This window comes from Heptranchias perlo, chromosome 20, assembly GCF_035084215.1.
Source record: "Heptranchias perlo isolate sHepPer1 chromosome 20, sHepPer1.hap1, whole genome shotgun sequence".
In the NCBI taxonomy this organism is placed as follows: Eukaryota; Metazoa; Chordata; class Chondrichthyes; order Hexanchiformes; family Hexanchidae; genus Heptranchias; species Heptranchias perlo.
The window spans coordinates 9,045,046-9,067,073 of NC_090344.1; the positions used below are offsets into that span (position 1 = coordinate 9,045,046).

A 22,028-nucleotide genomic window follows, 5' to 3' on the forward strand; every position below is an offset into this window, starting at 1 on the left:
TGCAGCCCATGGAATAAAGGGGGCAATAGCAACATGGATGCAGCACTGGCCAAATGACAGGAAACAGAGAGTTGTGGTGAATGGTTGTTTTTCTGACTGGAGGGAGGTGGGCAATGGTGTTCCATAGGGGTCGGTTCTGGGACCACTACTTTTCTTGATGTATATTAATGACTTGGACTTGGGAGTAAAGGGTACAATATCAAAATTTGCAGATGACACAAAACTTGGAAGGGTAGAGAACAGTAAGGTGGATAGACTTGAAGAGGATATGGACACGCCGGTGGCATGGACGGACACGTGGCAGATGAAGTTTAACACGGAAAAATGCGAGGTGATGCATTTCGGTGGTGAAATTAGGAGAGGCAATATTAACTAAAGGGCACAATTCTAAAACGGTTAGAGGAACAGAGGGGTCTGGGGTTATATGTGCACAAATCGTTAAAAGTAGCAGGGCAGGTCGAGAAAGCGGTTTAAAAAGCAGACGGGGTCCTGGGCTTCACAAAGAGGGGCATAGAGTACAAAAACAAGGAAGTCATGATGAACCTTTATCAAACACTATTTCGGCCACAAATGAAGTATTGTGTCCAGTTCTGGGCAGTGCACTTTTGGAAGGATGTGAAGGCCTTGAGAGGGTGCAGCGGAGATTTACTGGAATGATTCCAGCGATGAGGGAATTAAATTACATGCATAGACTGGAGAAGCTGGGATTGTTCTCCTTGGAACTGAGAACGTTGAGACGAGATTTGATAGAGGTATTCAAAATCATGAAATGCCGAGACAGAGTAGATAGAGTGAAACTGTTCCCATTGGCGGAAGGGACATGAACCAAAGGGCACAGATTTAAGGTGATTGGCAAAAGAACCAAAGGTGACATGAGTAAAAACATCTTCACACAGCGAGTGGTTGGAATCGTTGATTTTTGTGATTTGCATGTGATGAAATGTCATCATTTTACAGACTGTATTTTAAGAGTGGGATTAAAAGTTCAGTGCTTCCGACACCAGGAATCTGGTGCAGCCGTTGTTAAATTTATCAATAACATGCAATTGTCGCCGTTTATCACAGGAACACCCCAACCGAATATGCGATCAAGATGAAAGTAACGCAATGAGAAGCATCTGATACAACACGAAAGGCATCGGACTATGACAAAAATCCGCACCGTTTTACTTTTCCAACATAAAGAGTGTGATATTTATTCTCTGAACATAGAAACAGTGTGGTCTCGCTCACTACAGAAATCTCCATGTCACAGCGAATTAGCCTTTCGGGACCTTGTCTGTCAAGATGAATTGTGATTTCAGTGAAGCCAATATTCCATTCCTTTATATGTTTCATGTGCCTGCTATCCGATTACAAGGTATTTTGAATTAGTCCACAGTGTAAATGGTGGAATATCAGCCCTGCTCAGCCGGCAATGATCACGGTACATTTCTTGCAGACAAAACACATATTGAAAACCTGGAACTTTGAGGCGATGAATCCTTAGGAAAAATAAAATAAGGGCTCGAATCAATCTAACCAATAGCACCATCGAGAAAGGTGAAAAGGTCACTTTCTAAACCAGCAATTCACGGAGCGAAACCTGGAGGTTGCAGCGACCAATACAACAGCTGTCTACTGTCAGTTTACTTTTCCAAAATGAATGCTTGAAACTTGCAGGAGTGAAAATCCAACAAGCCGGTCTTCACTCTTAAAGCAGCAGCTATGAAGTTAAGAGAAACGTGCCGGAGAAATACTCGATCTCAGCGCGATTACACTGGGCCGAGTGGCGAGAGGGTAGATTTGGAACTCCTGAGCGACTGCACTGCGCATTTTCCAGATCTGCTAGGAGCTTCAATCCCTTCAATTCTTCACTTACAGGGAAAATTCGATTCCCGGTTTCTTTTCCCTGAACTTGGCGAGATCTTCAAAATTAAAAGCGACCAATATCGAAGCTAACCTCGTCACCGACATGCTCACAGATACAAAGCGACCAAACTCTGCTTCAGTGAGATGAAAGCCCAGAGCGGTTTCAAGGTGGAAGGCAATTGCTAAGAAAGCTGGTTCAATGAAAGTGTAGGTCATTGAGGTGCCTTTAAAGTCCTGATTGTTTGAACTGAACTTCTTCCAAAAGCGCTTGAGATCCAGTTGGAGAGATTTCGGGAATTCTTTTCCCTCTTTGCAAAAGTTTGTACCGCAGCTCAAGATCAAATGTCTCGGGCTAAATTAGAGCTTCTCCGGGGTATGACCCTCAAATCGAGAATTATACCCCAATCTCAACGAGCCCAGAAATAAATCAACGGGATTCAGTCGAAGTAAAATAATGGTATTGGAGAAAATAATTAGATTAAAGATAGACAAATCACCAGGACCTGATGGTTACCACCCCAGGGGATTAAAAGGAATAGGTGAGGAAATTGTACATGTTTCAGTCATGATCGTTCAAAACTCTCTTGTTTCAGGAATTGTTCTATGGATTGAAAAATTGCCAATGTCATTCCATTATATAGGAAGGGGAGGAGAGATAAAGTAGGAAATTATAGACCTATTAGTCTGACGTCTGTTGTGGGGAAGTTACCAGTATCTGTTATTAGGGAAAGAATGAGTGAGCACTTGGATACACACGGATTGATCAGAGAGAGCCAGTATGGATTTGTAAAGTGTAAGTCAAGTCTAACGCAACTAGTTGAAATTTTTGAAGATGTAACTAACGTGGTAGATAATGGAGTGTCTATGGGTGTTATATGGAAATTGACATCCAGAGGCATTCGATAACGTACCACATAAGAGACTGTTTACAGAAATGAGAGCACATGGAAATTAAAGCAACCTATTGACATGGGTAGGGCGTTGGTTGGGAGGTAGGAGACAGAGAGTAGGGATAATAGGTCTGTGCTGAAATTGACAGGATGTGATTAGTGGTGTCCTCCAGGGATCTGTACCGGGGCATCAGCTTTTTACTCAGTGTATAAATGAGGTAGATGAAGAAATAGAGAGCCATATATCCATGTTTGTCGATGACACCAAGTTCGGATGACACAGTGAGTAATATAGATGGGAGCATAAAGTTGCAAAGCGAAATTGAAAGATTAAGTGAGTTGGTAAATGGAGCAGATGGAGCTTACATAGAATTATATAGAATGTACATCCCAGAAACTGACAATTCGGCCCAACTAGACTATGCCGGTGTTAATGCTGCAGACGAGCCTCCTACAACCCCTCTTCATCTAACCCTATGAGCAAACCATAACATTCCTTTCTCCTCCATGTGTTTATCTCGCTTCCCGGTAAATGCACCCAGCTTTTCGCCTTAACGACTCCTTGTGGTAGCGAGTTGCACATTCCAGCGAGCCTCATTGTAAATATGGTTCTCTTGAATGCCATATTGGATTAATTTGTGACTATCTCATGTTTATGGGCCCAATTTTGGACTCCTCCCCCCCCCAAATTGCAAACACCGCTGACCTATCAAACCCTTGCATAATCTTAAAGTCCTATTTCAGGTCACTCTCAGCCTTCTATTTTCAATGGAAAAGAGCCGAACACTGTTCAATATTTCAACATTGGGAAGTGTGAGGTCATCCACTTTGGACCTAAGCGAGATAGATGAGAATATTTTCTAACTGGTGAGAAACTAGGAACTGTAGAGGAGGAAAGATGTTTACGGGTCCAAGTGCAGAAATCATTTAAAGTCAGTGGACAGTTCCAAAAAATAATTAAAAAGGCGAATGGAACTTTGGCCTTTATCATAAGGGAGCTGGAATTCAAAGGGGTGTAAGTTATGTTACAGTTATATAAACTCTGCTGAGACCACATTTAGAGTCCTGCATTCAGTTCTGGGCACCACACCTCAGGGAGGATAGACTGGCCTTGGAGGGGTTGCAGCGCAGATTCACCAGAATTATACCGGAGCTAAAATGGTTAAGTTATGCGGGCGAGTTGCATAGAAAACGTTTGTATTTCCTTGTGTATAGAAGATTAAGTGATGATGTAATCGAGTTGTTGAAGGTGATTAAATGAGCCAATGGTGTGTGTGTGAGCGGTGAAACAGCTTGAAATACCAATCCTCTCCACCACTGGGGACTGAGTCTTCCAACATACAGGGATTTTCACTCGTGCAAGTTTCATCCACATTTTCTGCTCTTCATTTCTCCGACCTGCTTATTGCGCCTGTCCCTTCAATTCAGGACTTACAGGAAAAACTCGATCCTGCGGTCAATCTTCGGGACACATGGTGAGATTTCAAATAAATGAAATCGACCCTTATCAACCCCAATATCGTCGCCTGCACGTTTGACGAATGCAAAGCGGCTTCTATCGCGGTTTGGCTGCACAACTCGTTCAAAGATACTGTCGGTAATTGGAGGGTCTTTCAAGTCATGACACGAACATAACAGTTCGCAATGCCGTTTTCCGCAAGGCGCTTCAGGTTCATGTGGAATGATTACGGTCTGGCGGTTAAATCCGTTATCTCTTCACTAAAAATACTAAAAGTCCCGCCTTTGATCCCGGGACTTTTAGTATTTTTGTTAACCGACACCAAACTGGTTTGTCCTGTATTTTACATTACTTTCTAAATATTACAGATCAGCAGAGCACTTGAGCTGTCACAGCTGTGACTTTGACTTTTCTCCCTCTCCTCTGGATTTCCGCGACAACTGCCACTAACCACAATCTTCTGTCACACTTCTCCATCAGAAAGCTCCGAGCCTCGGTTTTCAAATGAAATAACGCCCATCACTTCAGTCACCGACAGCCCAAAGAGAGTTTCTTAGTTTCAGCTCCCACTTTCTCCAAATCCTCAAAGTAGCATGAAAATAATTGTCCTTAAGTTAATAATAATAATATATTTAAAATTTCTTTTCGTCTGGGGTTTTGTTTCAGATGCCACGGCTTTTAAAGATCACTGCGGATGTTTAACGAATCGCCTCTGGGTTGGAGGCTTCTGTGTGGGAAAGATCACGAAGCGATAATTGAGAGACCGAGGATGAAGCTGTTTGATGGGAGCACTGGTGACACAGACCGTGCGCGGCTCCAGTGGCGCAATCGGTCAGCGCGCGTTATTTCTCCAATAATTATTCGCTCGAGGTTGTGAGTTCCAGCGCCACCTAAAGTAGTTGAACCACCTGAACGTTTTGACCGGAGTTCAAGGTACAACCGGTATGTTCCATAACGCATCAACTTCTTCATGTCCCCATGTGGGCACTGAGGCTCCTCTGGCCTCCCGTCTTGCAATAGCAGGTGAGAGTTTATTTGTTTTCAGAGGGAGAGGGGGCAATTGGCGACAGCTGAAATGGTAAAGGGGCCGGCACGTCATCTTTAAATCTAAACAACCAAAGACACAATTCTTCTTTCCGTGAAGCAGGTATTCATCTGTTTGAAGTGTCGTGTACGGAAAATTCTGGAGGCTAATCTCCTGCCTGATGTCACGGTGTAACGGGTGAAATTATTCAGCTTTCAATTGTTGATCGGCTGAAATGTCGAGAGGCCTTTTCCAGCTCCCGTGTGGAACAAGTTTAGCTTTTGAGCCATTGGGTAAAGTGTTTTTTTAATTGCTGCTGAGGAATGACAAAACATTTTGTACAAACAAGAAGAATTGTAAACTCACGAGTTCACTGTACATTTTTCTTACATCACGTTCAACAGAAACAAGGATTCTCCTCAACACGATGCTGAAAATTGGACAAAAGGGATACTCCCCCGAATTCGACATCGACAGGGAGAATTCAGAGTCTGACCATGAATCTGTATGATGGAAACTAATGGCGCAGCGAGCCTGGATAGCTCAGTCGGTAGAGCATCAGACTTTTAATGAAACAGATAGTGATTTGAGGGTCCAGGGTTCAAGTCCCTGTTCAGACTCAAAATTTTAAAACAGCTGGCAAGCTCTGCTTTTCCAGCGGACCAACAGAAGCGAAAGGAGCAAGAGTTGTCCAGGCAGTCCATCGAGCCTGCTCCGCCATTTGAGAACCTCATCGCTGATCTTCGACGTCAACTCCACTTTCCCGACCTATCCCCATATCCCGTGAGTTCCTTCGTGTCCAAAAATCCATCGATCTCAGGTTTGAATCTATTCAATGGCTCAGCATCCACAGCTTTCTTGGGTGGAGAATTCCAATGGTTCACAACCCTCTCAGTGAAGAAATTATTCCTCATCTCTGTTCTAAATGGTCGGCCCTTTAGGTTGAGATTATAACCATTAGCTCTCGACTCTCCAGCAAGGGGAAACAGCGTCCCAGCATCTACCCTCTAAGAATTTTATATGTTTCAATGAAATCACCTCATTATTGTAAACTGCAGAGAATATAGGCCCATTCTACTCAATCTCTCCTCTCAGGACCACCCTCTCATCCCAGGAATCAATCGAGTGAACCGTTTTTGCACCCACTCTAAGGCAAGTGTATCGTTCCGCAGGTGAGGAGATCAAAACTGTACACAGTACTCCAGATGCGGTCTCACCGAAGCCCGATATAATTAGAGCAAGAATTCCTTATCTTTGTTGTAGAACAACCTCGCAATAAAGGCCAACATACCATTTGCTTTCCGAATTGCTTGCTGCACCTGTATGTTAACTTTCTGTGATCCGTGTACAAGGACACACAAATCTCTCTGAATATCAACATTTCGTAGTCTCTCACCTTTTAAAAGATATTGTGCTTTTCTATTCTTCCTACCAAAGTGAATAACCTCACATTTCCACACATTATACTTGATTTGCCAACTTCTCGCCCACTCACTTAACCTGTCCGTATCACTTTGCATCCTCTTTGCGTCCTCCTCACAGCTTAATTTCCACCTAGTTTTGTATCGTCAGCAAACTTGGATACATTACACTCGGTTCCCTCATCTAAGTCATTAATATAGATTGTAAATAGCTGAGGCCCAAGCACAGATCTTCACAGCACCCAACTAGTTACAACCTGCCAACACGAAAATGACCTGTTCATTGCGACTTTCTGTTTTCTGTCCGTCAACAAATCCCCAATCCATGCTAATATATTACCCACAATCCCATGAGCCCTAATCTTATTTAACAACATTTTGTGTGGCAACTTATTGAATGCCTTTTGAAAATCCAAATATTCTACATCCACTGGTTCTCCCTTATCTACCCTGCTATCTACACCCTCAAAACCTCTAATAGAGCTGTCAAACACGATTTCCCTTTCATAAAACCGTGTTCCATGTGCCTAATCATATTATGAGTTTCTAAGTGCCATGTTACCACGTCCCTAGTAATAGATTCTCGCAATTTCACTACTACTAAATGGCCTGTATTTCGCTGTTTTCTCTCTCCCTCCTTTCTTGAATGGCGGGGTTACATTTGGTACCTTCCAAATCATGGGGACCTCTCTAGAATCCTGGGAACTCTGGAAGGTAAATCCAATGCATCCACTTTCTCTGCAGCCACCTCTTTTAAAACCCTAGGATGTAGACTATCAGGTCCACTGAATTTGTTAGCTTTTAGTCCCATTAATTTCTCCAGTACTTTTTCATTACTAATCTTCATTGCTTTAGGTTCCTCACTCTCATTAGAACCTTGGTTCCCCAATAATTCTGGAATGATTTTTGTGTCTTCTACTGTGAAGACAGATACAAAATACTTGTTTAACGTCTCTGCCATTTCCGTTTTCTCCATTGTAAATTCTCCTGTCTCTGTCTCCAAGGGACTCATGTTTACTTTTGCTAATCTCTTGCTTTATACACACTTGTCGAAGTTCTTACAATCCATTTTAATATTTCTTGCTGGTTTCCCCTCATTCTGTTTTCTCCCATTTTAGCAATTTCTTGGTCATACTTTGCTTATTTCTAAAAACCCTCCTATTCCTCAGGCTTACTACTCTTTTTGGCAACATTGTAAGCCTCTTTTAACCTAATACTATCATTAATTTCTCCAGTTAACCAAGGTTGCACCACTTTTCCAGTGAAGTTTTTAATCCTCAAGGGAATGTAATTTTGTTGAAGAATTATGAATTATGTCTTTAAATGTTCACCATTGCGTATCTACCATCATATTTTTAATCTAATTTCCCAAACTACCTTCGCCAACTCACCCCTCATAACTACGTTATTGGTTTTGTTTGAATTTAAGACCCTAGTTTCGGACTTAACGACATCACTCTCTAACTCAACATGAAATTCTATCATATTATGATCATTCCTCCCCATGGGATCATTTACCATTAGATTACTAATGAAACTTGTCTCATTACACAATACTAGATCTAAAATAGCCTGTTCCATTGTTGGTTCCTCGACATATTGATCTAGAAAACAGGCTCGAATGCATTCCATGAACATAAAACAGCTTATCTTGAGTTGCTAACATGAAGTCTGCACGATGGGATGACTTATGACAAGAAGACAAGGCCAGATCTGCCAGGTGAATTAGATGTTTGCTGCAAACACGGAGAATTAATGAAACCAAGACTTCGCTGCAGATCAGGGGGTTGGAAAGAAAGATGCTGGGCATTGAGAGGCGAAGGATTTTGTCGATAGCAGGATGAATAGACAAAAGGATCTCAACTCCCTGCTTCTTTTCAATACTGATAAATCTAGACAAAAATCTCATCTCCGTGCTTCTTTCAGATAATGAATGTCTGAATGCTCAAGAGATCACTGATCCAAGCCAATTAACTCCACTCGCACTCTCCTTGCACAATCTTGCACACGTTGCTGAGCTTTGGAATTGTTCATTTTTTCACACTGGGATTCAATTTGAAGAAAACGATGCTGTGATCAGCTGGTGTTGTTCAGGAAATGGAGTGCAAGAAGATACATAAAAGGCTAATGATAACAGTGACTGTTCGGACACTGTGAGATACAGTTAAAGGTCGCCAACATTTAAAGTGTCAGGCAGCAGATCTTTTCCAAATCATGACAGAAATGACAAGAAAACTACATGCAGACTTTGATCAGCGGCACGACTTTCGAACAGGAGGCATTTTACAGAAGGCAAGAAATTGCATTGTGTATCGCTCTTATGGGTTGTAAAATTGAAGAATGATGGGCTGCTGGCTGTTCAGGCAGGAGCGGTGAAATTGCTCATGTTGATCAGGACCGAGCTTTGTGCTCAATCGGGGGAATTTGGTTGGTGCTATTTTGAACAACACCAGGAAAGTCAAGTTCCCTGATCGGGAATCAAACATGGTGCCGCGGCGGCGAGAGCGCCGAATCCTCAGCACGAGACCACCAGCGAATCTGCTGCAATTTTCATTCAAGCAAGCAGACCAACGCTGCCTTTCCGACTTGTCCCTTTGAAACTCATGTCACTTTCGCCCCAGACAAGTTGCTCGCACAAAATGGAATTTACTGTTAGAACATGAAAGACTTGTTCAGACAACGACAGCACCAAGTGCGGGTAGGCAGGTACATGAAATGGACAGTGAGGGGAAATATTACCACAAGCTGCTGGTGTAACTGTTTCCATTTCCAAAACTCACGCACCGAATCAGTGCAACTCCTGAATAAGTTGCAAGGCAACGCAGGACTGTCACGTCTCACTTGAAGCAACTGGCACACAAAAGATTTTGCCATCACCTGCCATCTCCTTCTGTTTCTGTCGCTACTTTATCTCCAGCTTCTTCTGCTCCTCCAGATGCCGGTGAATTAAATTTTCAAAGTAAATACAGAGACTTAACGAGAAGAAAACCTTAACTGGAAAGGAGAGGGGAAGAATGATGGTGGGCATTGAGAAACGTTGGATTTTGCAGATACCTGGATGAATAGACACAACGACCTCATCTCCCTGCTTCTTCGGATACTGAATATCTTCATGCTCAAGAGATGTCCTCACTGCCCCAGGCCCATTATCTCCAGTCGCATCTCCCACCAATCTTGCATATGTTGCTTTGCTCTGAAATTGTGCATTTTTTCACACTGGGATTCCATTTGATGAAAACATTGCTGTGATCAGCTTGTGTTGTTAAGGGGATGGAGCACAAGAAGATACATAAAAGTCCAATGATAACAGTAACTGTTCAGACACTGTGAGCTACAGTTAAAGGTCGGCAACATTAAAAGTGTCAGGTAATAGATCTTTTCCAAATCTTGACAGAAATAGCAAGAAAACTTGTCGCAGACTTTGATCAATGACACTCCTATCAAATAGCAGACATTTTATACAAGGCAAGAAAGATTTACAAGGATGTTGCCTGGACTGTAGAATTTTAGTTTGGAGGAAAGATTGGATAGGCTTTGGTTGTTTTCTTTGGATCAGAGGAGGCTGAAGGCAGATTTAAATGAGGTGCACAAAATTATGAGGGCCCAGATAGTGTGGATTGGAAGGACCCATTACCCTTAGCAGAGAGGTTAATAACCAGGGGCATAGATTTAAAGTGATTGGTAGGAGGATTCGTGGGGAACTGAGGAGAATTTATTTCACCCAACGGTTGTGGGGGTCGAGAACTCACTGCCTGAAAGGGTGATAAAGGCGGACACTCTTATCGCATTTAAAGAGTACGTGGGTATGTACTTGAAGTGCCGTAGCCTACAAGGCTACATACCAAGAGCTGGAAAGTGGGATTAAACTGGATAGCTCTTTTTCGGCCGGCATAGACACGATGGGCCTAATGGCCTCTTTATGTGCCGTAAATTTATTTCATTCTATGATTCAATGATTCTCATTAACAGTAAGCAGGGTAGTTTAGCGGTCATGAGAACGCTACTGAAGGAAAATAACTGCTGGGAACAAAGCAATGTGTCCTTGTAAACCACAGACTCGGGAAGTTCCAGCTCCAGTGACACAGGTGGATCACTACAGTGTATAAAAGTGAGGGGATACTGATGTAAGGGACAGTCGGGACTGGAGACACCGGAGATCAAGCTCAGGGCGCCTGAGGTTCCATCCAGCGGGATCATCTCGTGTACACGGTGGACTTGCATGTTTACTCTGGTGCGGTAGAGAAAAGAGAATTTGCTCAAATATTTCATAATGAGGTATTAAAGTTGCTGACTCTCAGAGTTGTTAATTAATAAGACAATGCATTAGTTAGAACCTTCCACCACTAAGTCTCTCTGCTCCTCTACTTTTAAACGTTGACCATTTAGTGGACATTATATCTAATTTTTCTTCCTCTCAAAATGTTACACGTCATATTTCTCGGCATTAAACTTCACCTGCCTGTTTACGAACCTGTGGATGTCACAATGAAGTCACTGACTCCTCTTCACAATTGCTCAAGCTGCCAATTTTGGCATCATCTAGAGATTTTCACCTTGTGTCCCACATACCAAAAATGGCAAAAAAAATGGCACAGATCCTGGAGAATGGGAAAGATACAAAGATCAACAAAGGGTCACAAAACAGATAGTAAGAGCTACAAAAAGAGAATACGACAAGAAACTCGCAAGGGATATCAAAACCAATACGAAGCACTTTTATAGTTACATTAGGAAAAGGAGGGTGGTCAGGAGCAGTGTTGGCCCCTTAAAAACTGAAAGTGGAGATATTGTCATTGACAATCGGGAAATGGCGGACATGTTGAATAATTACTTTGCGTCAGTATTTACAGTCGAAAAAGAGGATAGCATGCCGAAAATCGCAAGAAAACTTATATTGAATCGGGGACAGGAACTCGATAAAATTAACATAAGTAAAGCAACAGTAATGAAGAAAATAATAGCACAAAAAAGTGACAAATCCCCAGGAACAGATGGTTTCCATCCCAGGATTTTAAAGGAAGTAAGTGAGCACATTGCAGCTTCCCTAACTATAATCTTTCAAAGTTCTCTGGATTCAGGAACTGTCCCTCTAGATTGGAAAATTACACATGTCACTGCGTTTTTTAAGAAAGGAGGGAGAGGGAAACCGGGGAATTATAGACCAGTTAGCCTAACATCTGTTGTGGGGTAAATGCTGGAACCTATAATTAAGGATAGGGTGACTGAACACCTCGAGAATTTTCAGTACATCAGAGAGAGCCAGCATGGATTTGTGAAAGGTAGATCGTGCTTGACAAACCTGATTGAATTTATTGAAGAGGTAACTAAAGTAATGGACAGTGATGTTATTTATCTGGACTTCCAGAAGGCATTTGATAAAGTTACACATAAGAGACTGTTAGCTCAGATAGAAGCCCATGGAATCGAGGGAAAAGTACGTGCTTGTTTCGGAAGTTGGCTGAGCGAAAGGCAACAGAAAGTAGGGATAATGGGATGGTACTCACATTGCCAGGATGTGACTCGTGGAATCCCGCAGGGATCTGTCTTGGGGCCTCAATTATTCACAATATTTATTAACGACTTAGATGAAGGCATAGAAAGTCTCATATCTAAGTTTGCCAATGACACAAAGATTGGTGGCATTGTAAGCAGTGTAGATGAAAACATAAATTTACAAAGGGATATTGATAGATTAGGTGAATGGGCTAAACTGTGGCAAATGGAATTCAATGTAAGCAAATGTGAGGTCATTCACTTTGGTTCATAATAGGATAGAACAGGGTACTTTCTAAATGGGAAAAAGTTAAAAACAGTGGATGTCCAATGGGACTTAGGGTTTCAGGTACATAGATCATTGAAGTGTAATGAACAGGTGCAGAAAATAATCAATAAGGCTAATGGAATACTGGCCTTTATATCTAGAGGACGAGAGTACAAGGGGGCAGAAATTATGTTGCAGCTATACAAAACCCTGGTTAGACCGCACCTGGAGTACTATGAGCAGTTATGGGCACCAGGATAGAGAGAAAGTATTTCCGCTGGTGGGATTTCTAGGAGTAGGGGGCACATTCTAAAAATTAGAGCCAGACATTTCAGGAGTGAGATTAGAAAACATTTCTACACACAAAGGGTGGTAGAAGTTTGGAACTCTCTTCCGCAAATGCCAATTGATGGTAGCTCAATTGCTGAATTTAAGTCTGAGATTGATAGCTTTTTGGCAACCAAAGGAATTCAGGGATATGGACCAAAGGCGGGTATATGGAGTTGGATCACAGATCAGCCATGATCTTATCAAATGGAGCAGCAGGCTCGAGGGGCTGAATGGCCTACTCCTGTTCCGATATTCATATGTTCCGATGAATGCGTCTGTGTCTGTGTCTGTGAGTGTGTCTCTGAGTATATCTGTGGGTGTGTCTGTGATTGTGTCTGTGTGTGGCTGTCAGTGTGACTATGAGTGTGACTGTGAGTTTGTCTGAGTGTGTTTGTGAGTGTGGCAGTGATTGTGTCTGTGAATGTTGTTGTGTGTGCCTTTGAGTGTGTCTGTGAGTGTGTCTGCCAGTAATGTCTGCGAGTGCGCCCGTGTGCGTGTCCGTGAGTGTGTCTGTGAGTGTGTCTCTTTGTGTGTCTGGCTGTGAGTGCGGCTGTGTGTGTGGCTGTGTTTGTGTCTATGAGTGTGGCTGTGAGTGTGGCTGTGAGTGTGGTCGTGTGTATGTCTGTGAGTGGGTCTGTGAGACTGTCTCTGTGTGTGCGTGTGAGAGTGTGTCTGTTGGTATGTCTGTGTGTGTGTCTGTGAGTATGTCTGTGAGTATGGCTGTGAGTGCGGCTGTGTGTGTGTCTACGAGTGCGTCTGTGAGTGTGGCTGTTTGTGGATGTATGTTTCGTTGTGTGTGGCTGTGAGTTTGACTGTGATTGTCAGTGTGTCTGTGAGTGTGACTGTGTGTGGCTGTGTGTGGTTATGAGTGTGGCTGTGAGTGCGACTGTGACTGTGATTTTGTTTGTTTGTGAATGTGATTGTGTATGTGAGTGTGTTTGTGTGTTTGGCTGTGAGTCTTTCTGTTTGTGACTGTGATTGTCTATGTGAGTGTGTCTGTGAGTGTGTCTGTGTGTGTGTCTGCGAGTGTGTCTATGAGTGTGGCCGTGTGTGGCTGTCTGTGGCTGTAAGTGTGTCTGTTAGTGTGATTGTTATTGTGTCTGTTTGTGACTGTGATTGTTTCTGTGAGTGCTTCTGTGTGTGTCTCTGAGTGTGTCTGTGAGTGTGTCTATGAGTGTATCTTTGGGTGTGTCAGTGATTGTGTCTGAGTATCCCTGTGTGTGTCTGTGAGTGCGTCTGTGATTGTGTCTGTGTGTGGCTGTGAGTTTGACTGTGAGTGTGACTGTGAGTTTGTCTGAGTATGTCTGTGATTGTGTCTGAGTATCCCTGTGTGTGTCTGTGAGTATGGCAGTAATTGTGCCCGTGAGTGTGGTTTTGTGTGTCTGTGAGTAAGGCTGTGAGTGTTTCTGTGAGTGTTTCCGTGTGGGTGACTGTGAGTGTGTCTCTTTGTGTGTCTGGATGTGAGTGCGGCTGTGTGTGTGGCTGTGAGTGCGGCTGTGTGGGTGGCTGTGAGTGTGGTTGTCAGTGTGTCTGTGAGTGTATCTGTGGGTGTATTTGTGATTCTGTCTGTGTGTGGTTGTGAGTGTGACTGTGAGTGTGTCAGACTGTGAGTGTCACTGTGAGTTTGTCTGAGTGTGTCTGTGATCGTGTCTGAGTATCCCTGTGTGTGTCTGTGGGTGTGGCAGTGATTGTGTCTGTGAGTGTGGTTGTGTGTGTGTCTGTGAGTGTGTCAGTAATTGTGTGCGTGAGTGTGGTTTTATGTGTCTGTGAGTAAGGCTGTGAGTGTGTCTGTGAGTGAATCGATGAGTGTGTTCGTGTGTGTGTCTATGAGTGTGTCAGTGATTGCGTCTGTGAATGCGTCTGTGTGTTTCTGAGTGTTTGGCTGTTAGTGTGGCTGAGTGTGTCTGTGAGTGAGGCTGTGAGTGTGGCTGTGAGTGTGGCCATGTGTGTGGCTGTGAGTGTGGCTTTGAGTGTCGCTGTGTGTGTGTCTGTGAGTGTGGCTGAGTGTGTCTGTGAGTGTGGCTGTGAGTGTGTCTGTGAGTGTGGCTGAGTGTGTCTGTGAGTGTGGCTGTGAGTGTGGCTTTGAGTGTCGCTGTGTGTGTGGCTGTGAGTGTGTCTGAGTATGTCTGTGAGTGTGTCTGTGTTTGTGGCTGTGTGTATGGGTGTGATTGTGTCTGTTTAAGGATTCAATGGCAAGTGAACATGCTCCAAACTCACTTGAGGTTTTCTCGTCTTGTGACAGTGATTCGAGTCACACTGTCCGTTCTGATTGGTCTGTGGTATTCAGCGATGGCCCAGTCACCTGAAGGGGAAAGGGAGCGAAGAAAGGGAACAAAAGACTGGGAATTAACAACCGGGAATATATAACGCGAGAATAAACACAAATGGATAAACACCTTGGAATAAACAATTGCGAAATAAAGAACAGGTAAAAAAAAATCTTGGAATAAACACCGGGAAATAAAAGCCGTGGAATAAACACCCGAGAATTAACACAAGTAATACACATGAGGGAATAAACTGCTGGGAATATACACCCCGGAATAAATAGGAAATTGGTCAGGGAATGGGACATGGAGCGATCACTGGGAAGAAACACAGGAATTGGACAGGGAGAGGTCAAAGGGAATAAACACCTGGAGAGATCTGGAGAGATTGAAGGGAATAAACATTCGGGCAATAGACTGGGATAGATGGATGGGAATAAACACCCAGATATTGGACAGGGTGAGATGGAAGGGAATAAATACCCAGGAAATGGACAGGGAGAGATGAAAGTTAATTAAAAACTGTGAATTGACAGGGAGAGGTTGAAGGGGATATTCACATGGGAATTGGACAGGGGAGTGGTGGAAGTGAATAAACACCCAATAATTGGATAGGGAGAGATGGAAGAGACTAAACACCCGGGGATTGGTCAAGAAGAGATCGCAGGGAACAAACACCAGGAAATTAGACAGGGACAGATTGAAGATATAGTACCCCGGGAATTGGACAGGGAGAGATCGAAGAGGATAAACAACCGGGGATTGGACAGGGAGAGATGGAAGAGGGGAATCACCCTGGAATTGGAGAGGGAGAGGCCAAAAGGAATAAACACCAGGATATTAGACATGGAGAGATCGAAGATAATCAACAGTCGGTGATTGGACAGGGACACATTGAACACAATAATCCCCGGGGAATTGGACAGGGAGTGATCAACGGGAATAAACACCCAGGAAGTGATGGAAGAGAATAAACACCCGTAGAATGGACAGGGAGAAATTGAAGGCAATAAGCCCCCGAGAATTTGACATGGTGAGATCAAAGGGTTTAAACACACGGGAACTGGAAAGGGTGAGATGAAATCGGTTAAACACCCAGGAATTGGAGAGTGGGAGAAGGAAGCGAAAAACACCCGATAATTGGACAGGGAAAGATGTAACGGAATAAGCACCCGGGAATTGGACATGGACAGATTGAAGACAATAATCCCTCGGGATTTGGACGTAGAACGTTGGACGGGAATAAACACCCAGGAAATGTGTAGGGAGAGGTGGAAGAGACTAAACACCCAGGGATTGACAGGGAGAGATCGATGAGGGTAAACACCCGGGAATTGGACAGAAAGAGACCGAAGGGGATAAACAACCGGGGATTGGACAGGGACACATTGAAGACAATAATTCTCCGGGAAGTGGACAGGGAGAGATGGAATTGATTTAAACATCCGTGTATTGGAGAGGGAGAGATTGAAGGGAATAAACAACCAGGAATTGGACAGTGGGAGATGGAAGCCAACGAACAAACAATAATTGGGCAGCGAAAGATGGAAGGGAATAAGCACCCAAGAACTGATAGGGACAGCTCAAAGGGAACAGTCACCCGGGAACTGAAGAAGGAGAGACCGAAGGGAATAAATAGCAAAGGATTGGACAGGGCAATATTGAAGATGATAAACACTCGGCAACTGGGCAGGGATTAATCAAAGGGGGTAAACAGCAAGGAATTGGATAGGGAGAGGTCAAATGGAATAAACAGCTGAGAATCGGACAGGGTGAGATCAAGAACACCCGATAATCGAACAGAGAGAGAAGCAAGGGAATACAAACCCGGGAATTGGACAGTGAGAGATAAAAGGGAATAAACATACGGGAATTGGACAGAGTGAGAACAAAGGGAATAAACACACGGGAATTGGACAGTGAGAGATCAGAGGGAAAAAACATATGGGGATTGGACAGTGGGCGTTCAAACGAAATAAACAAACGGGAATTGGACACTGAGAGATCAAAGGGAATAAACACACGGGAATTGGAAATTGAGAGATCAAAGGGAATAAGCAAACGGGAATTGGACAGTGAGAGATCAGAGGGAATAAACACACCGGAATTGGACAGGGAGAGAACAAAGGGGATAAACTCCCGTGAAATGGAGCGGGAGAGATCAAAGGGAATATACACACGGTAATTGGACAGTGGGAGATCAAAGGGAATAAACACATGAGAAAGTGACAGTGAGAGATCAAGGGGAATAAACAAACGGGAATTGGACTGGAGAGACATCAAAGGGAATAAAAACACGTGAATTGGACAGGGAGAGATCAAACGGAATAAACACATGGGAATTGGACAGTGAGATATCAAAGGGAATAAACACAAGGCAATTGGAGAGTGATAGATCAAAGGGAATAAACACACGGGAATTGGAAAATGAGAGAACAAAAGGAATAAACAGACGGGAATTGGACAGTGAGAGATCAAAACGAATAAGCACACGGGAATTGGACAGTGAGAGATCAAAATGAATAAACAAACGGGAATTGGACAGTGAGAGATCAGAGGGAATAAACACACTGAAATTGGACAGCGAGAGATCAAAGGGCTTAAACACACGGGAATTGGACAGTGAGAGATCAAAGGAAATAAGCACACGGGAATTGGACAGTGAGAGATCAAAGGGAATAAACACACGGGAATTGGACAGTGAGAGATCAGAGAGAATAAGCACACGGGAATTGGACAGTGTGAGATCAAAGGGAATAAACAGACGGGAATTGGAAAGGGAGAGATCAAAGGGAATAAACACACGGGAATTGGACAGTGAGAGATCAGAGTGAATAAACACACGGGAATTGGACAGGGAGAGATCAAAGGGAATAAATACATGGGAAATGTACAGGGGGAGATCAAAGCGAATAAACACACGGGAATTGGACAGTGAGAGATCAAAGGGAATAAACACACGGTAATTGGAGAGGGAGAGATCAAAGAGAATAAACACACGGGAATTGGATAGGGAGAGATCAAAGAGAATAAACACACGTGAATTGGAGAGGGAGAGATCAAATATAATTAACACAGGGGAATTGGACAGTGTGACATCAAAGGGAATAAACACACGGGAATTGGAAAGGGAGAGATCAAAGGGAATAAACACACAGGAATTGGATAGGGTGAGATCAAAGGGAATAAACACACAGGAATTGGACAGGGGGAGATCAAAGGGAATGAACACACTGGAATTGGACAGGGAGAGATCAAAGGGAATAAACACACGGGAATTGGACAGTGAGAGATCAAAGGGAATAAAAACACGGAAATTGGACTGTGAGGGATCAAAGGGAATAAATACATGGGAACTGGACAGTTAGAATACAGAGGGAATAAACACACGGGAATTTAATCGGGAGAGATCAAAGGAAATAAACACACAGGAATTGTAACGGGAGAGATCAAATGGAATAAACACACGAAAATTGGACAGTGAGAGATAAAACGTTATAAACACACGGGAATTGGACAGAGAGAGATCAATGGGAATAAGCAAATGGCAACTGGACAGTGTGAGTTCAAAGGGAATAAACACACGGTAATTGGAAATGGAGAGATCAAGGGAATAAACACAAGGGAATTGGAAGGGGAGAGATCAAAGGGAATAAACACACGGGAATTGGGCAGTGAGAGATGGAAGGGAATAAAGACACGGGATTTGCACAGTTTTAGATCAAAGGGAATAAACAAACGCGAATTGCACACGGAGATATAAAAGGGAATAAACAAACGGGAATTGGACAGTGAGAGATCAGAGGGAATAAACACACGGGAATTGGACAGTGAGAGGTCAGAGGGAAAAAACACATCCGAATTGGAGAGTGAGAGATGAGACGGATTAAACACACGGGGATTGGACAGTGAGCATTCAAAGGGAATAAACACACGTGAATTGGACGGGTGAGAGATCAAAGGGAATAAACAAACGGGAAGTCGACAGGGAGAGATCAAAGGGAATAAGCAAACGTGAATTGGACAGTGAGAGATCAGAGGGAATAAACACACGGGAATTGGACAGTGAGAGATCAGAGGGAATAAACAAACGGGAATTGGACAGGGAGAGATCAAAGGGAATTAGCAAACGTGAATTGGACAGTGAGCGATCAGAGGGAATAAACACACGAGAATTGGAAAGGGAGAGATCAAAGAGAATAAACACACGTGAATTGGAGAGGGCGAGATCAAAGAGAATTAACACACGGGAATTCGACAGTGTGAGATCAAAGGGAATAAACAGACGGGAATTGGAAAGGGAGAGATCAAAGTGAATAAACACACGGGAATTGGATAAGGCGAGATCTAAGGGAATGAACACACGGGAATTGGACAGGTAGAGATCAAAGGAAATAAACACACGGGAATTGGACAGTGACAGATCAAAGGGAATAAATACATGGGAACTGGACAGTGAGAATACAGAGGGAATAAACACACGGGAATTTAATCGGGAGAGATCAAAGGAAATAAACATACATGAATTGTAATGGGAGAGATCAAATGGAATAAACACACGGAAATTGGACAGTGAGAGATAAAACGGTATAAACACACGGGAATTGGACAGAGAGAGATCAATGGGAATAAGCACACGGTAATTGGAAATGGAGAGATCAAGGGAATAAACACAAGGGAATTGGACAGTGAGAGATCAGAGGGAATAAACACACGGGAATTGGACAGTGAGAGGTCAGAGGGAAAAAACACACCCGAATTGGAGAGTGAGAGATGAGACGGATTAAACACACGGGGATTGGACAGTGAGCATTCAAAGGGAATAAACACACGTGAATTGGACGGGTGAGAGATCAAAGGGAATAAACAAACGGGAAGTCGACAGGGAGAGATCAAAGGGAATAAGCAAACGTGAATTGGACAGTGAGAGATCAGAGGGAATAAACACACGGGAATTGGACAGTGAGAGATCAGAGGGAATAAACAAACGGGAATTGGACAGGGAGAGATCAAAGGGAATTAGCAAACGTGAATTGGACAGTGAGCGATCAGAGGGAATAAACACACGAGAATTGGAAAGGGAGAGATCAAAGAGAATAAACACACGTGAATTGGAGAGGGCGAGATCAAAGAGAATTAACACACGGGAATTCGACAGTGTGAGATCAAAGGGAATAAACAGACGGGAATTGGAAAGGGAGAGATCAAAGTGAATGAACACACGGGAATTGGACAGGTAGAGATCAAAGGAAATAAACACACGGGAATTGGACAGTGAGAGATCAAAGGGAATAAAAATACGGGAATTGGACTGTGAGGGATCAAAGGGAATAAATAAATGGGAACTGGACAGTGAGAATACAGAGGGAATAAACACACGGGAATTTAATCGGGAGAGATCAAAGGAAATAAACATACATGAATTGTAATGGGAGAGATCAAATGGAATAAACACACGGAAATTGGACAGTGAGAGATAAAACGGTATAAACACACGGGAATTGGACAGAGAGAGATCAATGGGAATAAGCACACGGTAATTGGAAATGGAGAGATCAAGGGAATAAACACAAGGGAATTGGAAGGGGAGAGATCAAAGGGAATAAACACACGGGAATTGGACAGGGAGAGATGAAAGAGAATACAAACACGGGAATTCGATTGGGAGATATCAAAGGGAATAAACACACGGGAATTGGATAGAGAGTGATCAAAGGGAATAAAGACACGGTAATTAGACATTGAGAGATCAAAGGGAATAAGCACACGGGAATTGGGCAGTGAGAGATGGAAGGGAATAAAGACACGGGATTTGCACAGTTTTAGATCAAGGGGAATAAACAAACGCGAATTGCACACGGAGATATAAAAGGGAATAAACAAACGGGAATTGGACAGTGAGAGATCAAAGGAAAAAAACACACGGGAATTGGACAGTGAGAGATCAAAGGGAATAAACAAACAGGAATTGGACAGTGACCGAAGAAAGGGAATAAACATACTGGAATTAGACAGTGAGAGATCAAAAGGAATAAACACACGGGAATTGGACAGTGAGAGATCAGAGGGATTAAACACACGGGAATTGTACAATGAGAGGTCAGAGGGAAAAAACACACCCGAATTGGAGAGTGAGAGATGAGACGGATTAAACACACGGGGATTGGACAGTGAGCATTCAAAGGGAATAAACACACGTGAATTGGACGGGTGAGAGATCAAAGGGAATAAACATACGGGAATTGGACAGTGAGAGATCATAAGGAATAAACACACGGGAATTGGACAGTGAGAGATCAGAGGGAATAAACGCACGGGAACTGGACAGTTTCCGATCAAAGCGAATAAACATACGGGAATTGGACAGGGAGAGATCAGAAGGAATAAACACACGGGAATTGGACAGTGAGAGATCAGAGGGAACAAACAAACGGGAATTGGACAGGGAGAGATCAAAGGGAATAAGGAAACGTGAATTGGACAGTGAGCGATCAGAGGGAATAAACACACGGGATTTGGACAGTGAGAGATCAGAGGGAACAAACAAACGGGAATTGGACAGGGAGAGATCAAAGGGAATAAGCAAACGTGAATTGGACAGTGAGCGATCAGAGTTAATAAACACACGGGATTTGGACAGTGAGTAATCATAGGGAATAAACAAACGGGAATTGGACAGTGAGAGATCAAAGGGAATAAACACAAGGGAATTGGACAGTGAAAGATCAAAGGGAATTAAAACACGGGAATTGGACAGTGGGAGATCAAAAGGAATAAAGACATCAGAATTGGACAGTAAGAGATCAAAGGGAATAAACACACGAGAAATTGACAGTGAGAGATCAAAGAGAATAACCACACGGGAATTGGACAGGGGGAGATCGAAGAGAATAAACACACGGGAATTGGACGGGGGGAGATCAAAGGGAATAACCACACGGGAATTGGACAGTGATAGATCAAAGGGAATAAACACACGGGAATTGGACAGGGGGAAATCAAAGGGAATATACACAAGGGAATTG

General features: G+C 43.3%; 1 non-coding gene across 1 annotated transcript; it reads left to right on the plus strand.

The window, feature by feature from the left end:
* Window positions 1-5,756: 5,756 nt before the first annotated feature.
* Window positions 5,757-5,844, plus strand: trnak-uuu (transfer RNA lysine (anticodon UUU)). The gene is given in 2 exon segments: window positions 5,757-5,793; window positions 5,809-5,844. It is a non-coding gene; the product is annotated as a tRNA-Lys (tRNA).
* Window positions 5,845-22,028: the final 16,184 nt, after the last annotated feature.